The 13,203-nt window shown below is 40.8% G+C and overlaps 1 protein-coding gene across 2 annotated transcripts in view; it reads left to right on the top strand.

Annotated features, from left to right (window-relative positions):
• Positions 1-13,203, top strand: part of NEBL (nebulette) — a 269,278-nt gene that overhangs the window by 107,713 nt on the left and 148,362 nt on the right. The window lies entirely within an intron of this gene.

Here is a 13,203-nt window from a genome sequence, read left to right as displayed (position 1 = left end):
GATGCTTCATATTTTAAATAACTGATCCTACTTTGGGATGGTAATAACCATCTTGAAGCAATGAGACTTCAGAGAAATCTTAAGTGCTTTGTGCAGTTACCACTATCTTTGACAAAAAAATTCCATGTGAAATTCAAATATGGTTTCTTTTTAATTTAATTTTAAATGACAGATCAATACATGTGGGTCTTTGGTTTGGTCCTTTGTACTCACCTAGAGCTCTGGCCCTGCTGCTGTTCCCCTCCTTCCTCTACTTTTTCTCTTCCGTGTTGAGTTGCCTTCTTTGTAATCTGAATATTTCTGGCTGTTTCTGCTCTCTTTCACTGTGGAGTAGCTGGAGGGGAGGACAATGATAAACCATTGACAAAAATGCCATAATTCATATGTAATACTACAAGCATTGAATTAGCTGCTATTTAGTTATGATTCAGGATGGCCTTGCCTTTATTTATTTATTTTTTAAATGAATTGCCATGTGTTTGACACTGCTGTCCATTTGCTGATTCCCTTTGCTTTATGGTAGCCTTTATTTGTCTAATTGTGTATATTTTAATAGTTAACATTTCCTATTTCTGTCTCATTTGATGCTGGTGCTATTAACAAAGAGAAAACTGAGACCAGATGGTTGCCAAACAGTGAAGCCACCTGGTATCCTAGCAATGCCAAATATATTTTCCCCACCATTTTTCTTTAGCAAATTTACTTAGACAGGTCTAGCATTTTTTAGGATCCCAAGAATGTTTGCATGCAGCCAGGCAAACATCACAAACCCTCTTCAAGTTTTTCCTTGCAATCTCTTCCCTGCTGTTCTCCCTGTCAGGTAAGTGGATCCCACTCCCTTTTTGCTGTCCTGCTCCATCTCCCATGAGCTGCCAGCTCTCAGGCATGTGTTTTGCAGATCTTGCTCTGCTGAGCTGCCTCTGGGGCTGCAAGCGAAGGCCTGACCCTGACCATCGCTTGCTCCCACTGCTGTGGGGGTGGGATGAGGAGCTCGCATTGCAAGCAGAATCCAACAGGGTGAACCTGCCAGGAGTCCTCCAGGAGCTTCTCCCCACCCCCTGGGCTATTACAGGCGTGCAGCAAATGAGTAGAAAACCACTCTGAAGAACAGGGTGTTTTGGATGGAGCAGCCTGCCGCTTGCCATCTGATGCCTCGTTGATTTGAGGGCCAGATCTGAACTAAAACTGTTGTCAGTGGTGTGACAGTGTGAGCTGGGACTGACATGATCAGAGATGGAGGATACAATAGTGCACACACTGTTCAGTTTGCTCTGAGTGGCAGGAGTTAGACTAAGCTAACCAAAAATATTTTTTTCTCTGGTACGAACTGCATCTACGCTCCGCTCCCCATGCCAGTGCCGTATGCCATATGAGCTGCACCATGTGCACAGTGACAGACGAGCTGTTCAGATGTGTGCTTCTCACACATTATAGAAGTCTGGTATAGGCAGTGTCTGTGTCAGTATTGATACATCTTTGGGACAAGCAGCGTTAACACACCATATTGACACAGGTCTGGGTCAGGGAATGGAGTGTAACTTCTCACTTAGCTGCTGCCAGGCCTTTCCTGCCTCTTCTCCTTCCTTCCTCTGCCTTTGTAGCCAATTGCCTGGACACTGCTGGTCTGTAGACCTCAAATACCTTGAATGACGCTGATGTGAACCCCTGGGCATGGTGACTTCGTGAGTGTAGGTGTCTGTCTGAACACCTTGGTTGAATTCTGGCAGAGAAAATGGCTGCCGCTATGTCAGCTCTCAGCAAATACCTGGATTAGGGCAGTATCTAGTGGCTCTAGTCCTAGCATAAGTGCTTTACTAGGAGCTGTTCAAATTCATAAAATCATAAAGTGAAGCATGGAATGGGTTGGGTTGGAAGAGACCTTAAAGATCACCTGGTTCCAACCCCCCTGCCATGGGCAGGGACACCTTCCACTAGACCAGGTTGCTCAAAGCCCCATCCAGCCTGGCCTTGAACACTGCCAGGGATGGGGCATCCACAGCTTCTCTGGGCAACCTGTTCCTCCACCCTCGCAGTAAAGAATTTCTTTCTCATATTTAATCTAAATCTACCCTCTTTCAGTTCAAAGCCATTACTCCTTGCCCTATCACTACACGCCCTTGTAAAAAGTCCCTCTCTGACTCCTGTAGGCCCCCTTTATGTACTGGAAGGCAGCTGTAAGGTCTCCCTGGAGCCTTCTCTGCTCCAGGCTTAACATCCCCAACTCTCTCAGCATGTCTTCATGGGAGAGGTGCTCCAGTCCTCTGTTCACCTTCGTGGCCCTCCTCTGGACTCACTCCAACAGGTCCATGGCCTATTTGTGTTGGGGTTCCTAGAGCTGAGTGCCATATTCCAGGTGGGGTCTCAGGAGAGCGGAGTAGATTCAACACAAATAACCCAGTATCTGCCTGAAAAGAACTTATACTTCATCTGTAAGTGCCAAGAGAAGGATGTAAACAGGTGAGGAAGTAAAAGAAATAATAAGCTTGGTATTCAGCAGTGTAACAACTGTCTGTAATGATGTGTGTACATTGTACCTGTATCTATGAATTTCTTAGGATTCCTTTCCTGTGCTGTGGTCTGGCAGTGGTTGTGGCAGCATTGAACTTTCTTCTCGGAGCTCTCTTGTCTTGTGCTGGGTGTATGGTGTCTCTATTTCTTTGCTCACTGTCCTCTTACATTATGTACCTATTTCCAACATATTTTGGAAGTGTCAGAAGAGGCAGCCATCCTTCATTTGGCAGGCTTTGAGCTTCACTATTTGTTCCACCAATGATTGCCTCATTGCTAATGTGGTCTCCCTGGATGGCTGCAAGCCATCACGCAGAACAGTCCCCTTCAAACACTGACTAGTTGAAGGTGAGTTTCTAGAGGCCCACGTTCCTGAGGGTTACAGTAGGTTGGACACAGTCCCATGACAGTGCATGCACGCCGGTTCAGCAGTGGGAGATCTTTCAGAGAAAAAACATCAGAGCCTCCTCCTTTCAAAACTTCCTATCCTTTGGAAAATACTCCCTTTATATCTTTAGAGGAGGCAGGACTTAAAATGTGTGTTTAAGTTTTGTGATAGGAAAATAACATAAACCCAGTGTCTTAATGGAAATAATGCCCATGAAGTGCCTGCCCGGAGTTACTCCTATTTGGCCTGATTAAGCATCAAGGCATAATGTATCAAATGTGCTTTACATAGGCAGTTGCATGGAGTGGCAGGGATGGTGCTTTTTGGGGCTTGTCCATTGTAGAGAGACAGTGTTTGTCTTCATGCTTCTTTTCTGTGTTATACTAGAATTGATTTTGCAGTATTTACCATTTCTCAAAATATATGAATGTTCATTGAAGTTGACAGGAGACCTGATGATCAAACATACTGCTGTGAGTAACTATGTTTTCCCACAGCAGAAAATAATAACATTTTTCAAGGAAAAGGACAATAATGGTTTGGAACCTGGGAAGTTTGTGTTTAATCTCTGTAACTCAAATAAGTATGTTGGAAAGCATATTGTGCAATTGCAAGAAGTTGTGCCTTTTCCTATTAATGCCAGTGCATGAGGGTCCTGTGGGATCTGGACAAAATTCTCTGCAATTAATGACCATTTCAGTGCATTTAAATTTATATTTTTTTCAGCCTATTTGATTTGTGCAGGCTGTACAGAAGTTGTATTTGACTTCTGTGGAATATACCTCCCTGCACAGCTGAATTGAACAGGGCAGACCAAAATCCTGGTTGCAACTTACCTGTAGAATGTGATGTTTCCTGAGATATTAAAAAGGGGATAGCATGCTGGCTTAATGTAGGCTGAGCCTTCTCCCTTCCAGATAAACAAATCTCTAAAAAATATGCAAACTATTTCATGTCTAAGAAAATTAGCATCTTTCAGTGGTTCTTTTTTAACATTGTGTGCCACTTCTGTTTCCTTGCATACAAGTGGCATATAGAGTTTGTATCGTTAATATCAGATTATCCCTGCCACTACTCCCCTTAAAATCAAAAGTTTAGCTTGTCTTGGGAGGGATAAGTTCCTGCTTATTAGAGGTGACAAAGTAAAATAAACAGTACTGAAAGTTATGACAAAGTTATTTTCAGTCTACTTTATTTCCCAAGTAGAAGGCTTTACAGTTATGATAAAGCTCATCAGTGTATGTTTTCAAAACCTAAAAGCAACCAGAGGGTAGAATGTATACAGATTTAGGAATGTCATTCCTCTCTTTTATAAGAGGCAATGACTTCTCCCCTAGTTCTACCTGGCCAGTAAAGGGAAAAAACCAGCCCCGCAAAAGCCAAGCCTGTGTCTTTACTGCTTGGAACTAAAAGACAGTTGATTTTATTATGCATTTCTAAGGAAGTTTTGAAAAAGCAGCACCAGATAGCATTTAAATAACAATGATCCTTCTTTAAAATTCTCACCTTCTTTCCACTAGACCAGTTAACAAAGGGAGAAGTTTTTACAACTGGAGTGGTTTGTAACTGGTCTCTTTCTCTTCCCTCCCTCTTTCTCACTCATTGTTAGGTAACATCTCTGATAAGAAATGCAACGTACAGCTCCTGTTTGCTCCTTGGGGATGCCTGCCCTTCCTTTTCTGAAACAATGAGGGTTTTTTTCGGTTTGGGGCTTTGGGTTGCCTTTTTTTTTTTTTTTTTTTTTTTTTTTGTGTGTGTGTGTGTGTGTGTTTTTAAACGTTTTCAGTTCTTTTCTGGAATAATTTCTGTCATTTGTGGAGCCTTCGTTTTCTTTCAGATTTTTTTCTGTGTGTAAGCAGGCCCTGCTGCTACACCCCACTTTTTGCTCTGATCCTACCCTAGCCAACTGTCAGTTTTTAGCCTGCAGGGAACCTTCTGGTACTAACATTCCTGCTTTGTTTTTATTAGAAGGGCATCTCTCACAACATATCTCTCACTGTTTGAAGCAGAATTCATGTGTATTCAGTAGGAATGAATAATGGATATATTTAAAGGGTACCTTGCCCTTCTTGTTCCTTTGCACATCATAAATAACCACTCTTTTAGTTTGGTTTTACATATTGCTCTACAGGCACAGTTTGAAAAAATCCGGTGATTCAGCTCTCAATTTAAAAAACACTGTGCTGTATGCAGCTGATAGTTTCTGCATCTGAAAACTGATCCCACACTAAACTCAGTACTGGCATCTGTTTGCAGCTCTAGAATTCTGAAGAGTCAGGAAACTGGTCATGAATTCATTTTGAAGCAGCTCACAGAAGTACAGCATGACAGGAGATGTAAAGACAACATGATGAAGAGTGCAAGAACTCTGGATAGAGTTCATTTCACTTGACTTTAGGTGTCTTTGTAAGATATCTAAAGATATTGTAGGTATTTTGAAGATGTATTTTTACATTTTAAGATGTTTTAAATATCTTCTGCAGGATGAGCCAAGTTGTTCTTGAAAATACCTGTTTTTCTGTACTCACTGTAAAAGCTGGCTGGTTGATGAGGTTGTGTGTACGTGTCTGTATTAGAGACATCTGCTTTTTGTCTGATGAGCCCACTGTTTCTGGCCAGTTATCACCATCTGAGTGGTTCTCTGGGATAATGGCTGTATTAAGGGATAAACTGAAATTACTTGGAATTTTCCTATTAACTGTAACAAGCTTTAGCTGAGGCTCCTAAAGATCCTAAAATTGAAGGCCAGGCTTGGAGGATGATTTAATGATTGATCTCAGTTTAAGGATGTTAAAGTGAGAGTCTGCGAAGCACGTGTTTTTCTGGGGGTGGGATGTGGGGACTGGATGTATTTTTATTGCCCATTTTACTTAGATAACTGACAAATGGAGTAGCCTAGTTTCCCTGTTACCATCAACACTAAAAAACTATCCCCAAGATATCATGTTCTCACTGTAGTGTTTTCCCTTGAGCATGTGGCTAAGATTTTTTGGTATGTATTGCTTGGGTCTTATAGCTTCAGGAGTCTAGGACAACCTGTGTCTTTTTCCCTGAGAGCTGTGGCAGGACTGGCATCCAGTTCCTGATGTGCATGGGGAAGTGTGAGCTTGAGCCAGGGACTGTGGGGCGATGAGCCTTTGCAATCTTTGCAAATGAGGTAGATTTATTGTGTAAGCGTTTTTTAGGTGTACAGACAAACAATTTGTAGGTGTTAGAAATTGTATACTCAGATGAGTCAAAGATCAGAGTAGGTGAAGAAAAGGCAGTCAGAACCAGGTTGCAACACTTGATTTTACTGGTGACCTTAGGCATCTTCTGATCTCAGTTCACGTGGCTGTAGTTCTGGAATTGTATGAGTTTCCTATGCTTCTAACAGTTTTACTTTGCTTGTTGTTATGATATTTGAGAGGCTGATGATGTAAATATGAGATTCACATTTATAGGAGGCTGCCTACATACTGAATTGTATAAGAAATTATTCCGTCTTAAGTGATTCAGCTAACAGACTACTCCAAAGTTTAACATTTGCAATGATTCAGTTCTCTTCACAAACACCTGTCTTTTGGTAGTTTTTGAAATTGTATTTGGGACAAAACAATATTTTCTGTGGTTTTCCCCTCTGCAACTGAAATTTCTTATGAATATCTGACATTTAGAGTTGAAAATAAACGAAAATTTAAACATACAAGGCTGAATTGACTGCTGTGTTATTTTCTGGTATGAAACTACCCGTCTTAATTCTGTTGTTTTCCATTCACTTTCCTTTCCTTCCCACTTCAAAATAAAGAACAAAATGGAGATTTTACAATCTCAAGAAAATGGTGTTTACTGTCACATTCTAGCTAGAGTTGAACTAAAAATAGCCTGCGGGTGCCAAGCTGCAGGCATTAACTGGAGGTTGATTTTATGGACTTTACTATTTTTTTCCTTTTTTACTTCCAACTTTTAGAAAGGAAGTTCCTTCTAAAGCACTAGGGTAACATCACGGTGCCTTCAATAGTCTGGGCTTTTATGTTCATTACTGAGTGGCAGAAAGGTAACTTGGAGGGCAGAAAAAAATTAAGGATTTTGGAATCTGCTTACAGTTAAATGGAAAAGATAGGTCGTCCCTCTCCCCTGCCCTTGGTTATACAGGGACAGAGGAACTGACTGCATGAGACAACAACCAATATGGCAAAGGTGGCACGGGGTGTGTACAGTGGGCATGGATTTTGCAACCTGAGTTGCACTGCAGGCTTCTGCTTCATATATCATTTTCCAAGAAATAACCAATAAACGGCAGAATAAAAGGTTGTAAGGAGCTTCTGTATGAGCACCTAAAAGGCAAATGATCCCTTAACTTCATGGAATAAGAAATGGCATATCCTTACCAAGGAAGCAGACAAGAGGAGCTGTAGGAGACATGAGGATAGTTACTAACATGAGTAGTATATAAGGTGCCAGCTACATGGCATCTGAGTGACAGACATGAGAGACCTCACATTAGCTAACTGTTAGCAGAGACCAGAGGGTATAATTGCACAGTGTCCCATTATTTTCTGTAATGCTTGCATGTCGGTGTTGCTTAAATCTAGATTTTTCAGACCCTTTTCCTCTGCACTTTTTTTTCTGGGCTGCATTGCTCTCAGTTGGCCTCATTTCAGCCTCTTTCTTATGCCACAGCAGCAAATGTTCCCTGACTTTTTGGCAGTTGTTCATGAAAGTTTTACAGATCCTCCACCCCGCTCCTGTCATATGCTGGCTTCTGCTGCTTATTAGTGTTTGTTTTGGTTACCTTTTGTAATATATGACTACAACTTGCGCCCTTGGTCTGTATTACAGTTTTCTGAAGTCAGACTTTACATCCCTTCTGGGGTCAATCTTCTTTACATCCTATGCTGTATTTTTAGGTTAAGTTCTTGGCTTGATTCTTTGTGTGAATTTTCTACACTTTTTGGACCACTGTGGCCCTTGTGTTATTTGGAAGATTTATTAGGTAGGTTTTGGCTGTTTTTTATTTGGTGTTTTTTTGCAGGGAGGAGAATGTTTGGAGTTTCTCAGCGTGCCCCACCCAGTTGTTGTTGTGGCTGCCTGTCTTTTCTGTGGATGTGAATTTGTGCATTTTTGGGTTATATGTTTCTTGTACCCAGTGGGTAGATGCCCCTGAGCTCTGCTAGTACTATGAGCCAACTAAAGGCTGCATGACCATGGTTTGTTTGCATGGCGCTGAGCCCGAGTGAACATATCCTACCTCTCAGCAGGACTTACTAGCTCAGTCTTGATGCCCTAGCCAGCCAGCAGTTACGCATTTTCTGTCCACCTTGGAGAGCAGGCAGAGCAAGCTCACATGTGCTTGTGATTTACTGCGTACTTTGTTCAGAGTGCTCATGAGTTCATCATTTTTGTGGTGGTTGCCTGACCATTCTCCTTGCTGATGGAGAGAACAGCAAGACAGTGAGTGTATGTTTAGTTCAGACCCTGGAGTGGTTTTTTTTTGTTGTTGTGTTTTTTTTTTTTTTTTTTCATATTTCAGGATTTAGCAAATCTATAAGAGGCATTTAAATATAGCGATGTATTTTTTTTTCTCCTTACTCCCTTTACATCTGATAAATATCTTTCTGTTTGAAGGAGCTTGCTCTGTCACTAGTTTAATTTTAGAGGATATTAAAATTTGTGGTAATTTATCAGGTTGCATTTAGATTATATATTTATTGATCTTTCATTTTCTACCTGGAGATGAGATATGGTAAAGGCAGATCTATTTCTGTTGTGGTAGACTAAGAAATCTGTCACCTCCTTCCTTAGACTTCTGTTCCTTGGAGATAAACTAGGTAAACAAAGAACATACCAAGTGATATACCAAGGGAGTGTACAGGAGACCTGATAGTTTATCTCTGACAGGAAGGTTGCAACATCATCTCTCCTCAGCTGCATGGAGTTTTGTTACTGATTCTAAAATGTTGATGTAAAGTTTGTTTCACAAATTGAATGGACAACAATTGCTGGTGGAAGTTGGGGTAAAATAGCTTGATCTGCCGCTGGCTTGTTCTTTATGTAGCCTCTGTGTGTGCAGACTTTGGAGAACATTACTGCTGTATTTTAAGAGAAAAGGACATGACTTATGTCCAGTTTGCTCAATAGCAAATCAAGGTGCAAGGCATTGAGGATCATACTTAGTGGCATAAAAATAATTTCTTGGGCAGAAGCAATGAAGTAATTTTAGTGGGAATAACTTCTGATGGAGTGGAGCCTAGGTGACTCGCTTGTATGTAAGCCTGTTGCAACAGTCTCAGATTGCCCTCTTTGCAGTTGTAATTTTACTTGGATCCCAGCTACTGTTCACATGCTGTTGTGACACATCCAAATGAAGGATGCCGTCTTGTTCTCATTCTGAAACTGTTGATCTCTCACGGTCTCCAATTTCCTGTCCCCACACATCCCGGAGTCTGGAACACTTTTGCCCATGCTTTTCCTGTGAGCCACTCTCACCATCCTCAGTATAAAGAGACCACATTATAGTGACATTATCTCCAGAGTTACTATTTATACATTTTAATTTGTACTCATCCAGCATTTTAACTGTTCTGACACGGATTCCAAGATTTTTGTTTGTTAGAAGTAGTTCCCTGGCAAAACTGTGAAGGTCCTCAGGGAATTCCAGCGCAGAGATTTGCAGATGGTTGGAGACTTGCTCAGACGTACTCTACAGGGTAGCACAGACAGACTTGTGCAATGTTTGAATGATGTGTATAGAAAGACAGTATATTTAATGTTGGTGACGGCACTTGAACCTTTATACTCCATATAATTGCAATTGTTTTTGTAGTGTTGGAGTGCTGGCCTTTTCAAATTTAAAACATCTTTGAATGAGAAACTTTCTTCTCTCAGAAAGTTTCAACTATTGTGATGAATGCTTCAGAGCTGTGAGTTGTAAAAATGGCTTTTTTACTATATGAAGAGGAAAAAAATTCTAAAATATAACTGTGTGCATTCTAAAGACTGTATGAAAGAATTGCAAAATGCACTCTCAGGGGATTTTTGTTTTGTTTTCCAGTTCATATAAAAAACTTGAGGACAGTTGAGTCTGCCCTGTGGGCCATTCCCAGTTCTTGTGTTGCAGATGGCTGTTTAGATTTACTGTGGACAATAGTTCTAATTGAGTGACAGTGGGAAGACAATGTTTTACTGCCATTGGGAGAAGCAATGCTTGGGCAGATTGGGTACGGGCTAACGTTGGGTCTTAGATGGGATGTTGGGTCTTAGATGGGACTTAAATGTACCTCTGATATGAGCAGGAGATGAATGGGGTTTAGAGCTATGTGTGGTGTTAGACTATGTGGGCAAGACTGAAAACTAGTTTTGTCAGATAGGATAATATTAGGAATCCTTCATTAGAGGGATCAGTCAACTAAGAGGAAGTCTTACTGAGTGTAGTCTGGATTTGTTCTTTACATTTAATTTACCTGTAAACAATTTTTTTAGTCATATTAATAAAAATCTAATTTACAAAGTAATTTTTTTCTGTCTTGCCATTATGTTTGTAAGAAGCAAGAAAAATCAAGGCAAACTCAATAGATATAGGTGCTCTATGGAAGAAGCAGATCCAAACAGAGGCATCTTTGCCAAGATGCGCCTCTAGGACCTGTACTGTGGAGAAGATTTTTTGCCAGTCTGTGAAAACCAATGTATTAGCAGATGGTGACCTTTGGGAAGTAGTTGTGTTTGCTGGGCACAGAAGGAGCAGATGGCTCTGGGCAAACTTCAAACACAACATACTGAAACAAAATCATAAATATTCAGGGTGTGGTAAAGACTGTAGGTCTGTGAACATTACTTTCAGGGCAAACATGGTGTGAGGGACCCCATCCTCTCATTCTACCCTGCATACTTCTTCCTTGCTGGACATCAGACATGGTGATGCCATAGTCTGTGGGGCTATGCAGAGTATGGAAAGGGGAGAGTAAGAGCAGAGGATCTTAATGCAGAATAAGAGCATGAGGATCCACCATTTTGAATTTGTGCTTTTCTTTTTTTTGGTTTTGTTTGGGATTTGGACTCCTGTGTTGTTTGTTCAACTGATACGTGCTTCCGTTACTGCAAATGAGTCTGGACTAAGGGTGGGTGGCAAAACCCTCAAGAGAATAATCAATCTTTTAGGCTCCATTTATATTTTCAGTGTATTTTTCCAAGGAAAAATTAATCTTGTTTTGCTAATAGATGGCTTTGCTGCCAAGTGCCAAGTATACTGGGGGTGGGGGGGGGGGGGGGGGGGGGGGGAAAGCAGCATTTTTTCCAGCACAAGATTTTATGTGTAGAGTAAGATGGACCCTCTGTCCTTGGTTGTTTCATGCTGACCTCATGAATGGATTTACACAATCCTGTCTTTGGGCCTCTCAAAGATATCTTGCTGATGTCATGAGTCAGAGAAGTTTGATTTGTTAAAGATCTGTGGGATCACTTAATACTTTCACTATGCAGGATTACTTCTCATGAAGTATAGTCACTAAAAACTTTTCCATTTATGGTGATTTATTACTGTTATATTTCTAATCTTTATGCCACACGTTGTTTCTCAAAGGATCAATTTTTTAGGGCAGTCACCATGGAGGGTGCTCTGCATTTGTGAGACTGCACTGAATTTTGGAGCCAAGAGAGAGGCATTATCAACCACTGGCTGGGATTTTGGTGATGAGTTGCTAAAAAGCATCTCTGTAGGAAATGACTGCATTTCTGATTCAGTCATTAGGGGTTATAGACATTTCCATTTCAAAACTAGATTTCAAGGGTTCCAGTTAGTGGTTGGTTGACCTTGGCTGGCTGCCAGGTGCCCACCAGGCTGCTCTCTCGCTCCCCCTCTTCAGCAGGACACAGAGAGAGAAAATAGGATAAAAAAACCCTCATGGGTCAATTTTAATGGGAAAAAAGCAAAGGCTGCACATAGAAACAAAGCAAAAGAGAGAAGATTTATTCTCTACTTCCCATCCGCAGGTGATGTGTGGCCGCTTCCTGGGAAGCAGGGCCTCAGTACACACAGTGGTTGCTTCAGATGACAAATGCCTTAATGACGAATGCCCCCCTCCCCCTTCTGTTTTGTTGCCGAGTATGATGTTTTATGATATGAAATACCCTTTGACAAATTTGGGTCATCTGTCCTGGCTGTGCCACCTCCCAACCCGTTGCCCGTTCCCCAGGCTGGGGAGACATCCTTGATGCTGTGCAAGCACTGCTGAGCCACAGCCAAAGCACAGTGTTGTGTTATCAACACTGTTCTAGCTACAAATACTGAGCGCAGCGCTTGATGGGCTGCTGTGAGGGAAGTTAACTCCATTCCAGCCAGACCTGGTACACAGTTAAGTCATTCGTTACAATTACGGCTCTTATACAACATAATATTTTCTACTGTAAATCAGTTTAAAGGATTAAATTGCATTTTAGTCTCTGATTTTGTAATTACTGAAGGTTTTCTGGGTGAAAAAAACTTGATTTTTTAAGTTATCTAAAATTGGAGGTCAGTTCGCAGTTGTTTTCTCCTCTCTTCATTCATATGCATTCTTGATACTGAATAGGATTTTTTTTTTTAAATCCTAGTTGTGAATGACTGATGACATCTTTATTAATTGGCATTTCTGGAAACTGAGGGGTTTTGTTCTTTTGAACTTACTAAAACTGGTGGTTTAGTGGGCCAGCACTGAGCTTTGGTCATCATGAAATGTTACATTTCTTTTTCATTTTTATAACTTAAAGCTACATTTTGAAGTTAGGTAGCAAAATCCAATAACGCATATATTAACTCTGCTAATATTTTAAATTATTTTTTTAATGATTTCAGAGTAGTTGCTCTGAGGGATATAGTCAACCTTCCTCCTGTGCAGTGATTTATTAATAGAGAGTAGGAGCCCTTTTTATCTGACTGAAGGCTTAAAGTAATGTGAAGTTAAAACTATCTAGTTCCTCCCTCTGTTCTTGTTCTGTTCCTTTGTAAGATGAATAAAGGTCATTTGAAGTTAATGCTGGTACATTTGAAACTAATAACAGGAAATGATCTTTTCTAACAATAGGTGATCTCTCTTACAGGCAGGGCTGAGCACATTTCTCATTATAAGATGTGTTCACTTGCTCATATTTTTGGTATACTTTAAGCAGTAAGGCTGAACATTTCCATGTCAGTTGTCTGCCTCAGATGAAATCTGGAATTTTTATGCAAAATACTCAGCTGTTTCCAAGGCTGAGAGTAGGACAAACTTTTATTCCCTCATTTGAAATTTTTCACTATTTGATTTTTTTTTTTTTTTAACAGTTCTATTGTCTTAGCATTTGGGGCTGAGGAG

Source organism: Falco naumanni, chromosome 4, assembly GCF_017639655.2.
Source record: "Falco naumanni isolate bFalNau1 chromosome 4, bFalNau1.pat, whole genome shotgun sequence".
Classification (NCBI taxonomy): domain Eukaryota; kingdom Metazoa; phylum Chordata; class Aves; order Falconiformes; family Falconidae; genus Falco; species Falco naumanni.
The sequence above is the reverse complement of the archived record's forward strand: the minus strand, read 5'-3'. Positions and strand labels throughout refer to the sequence as shown.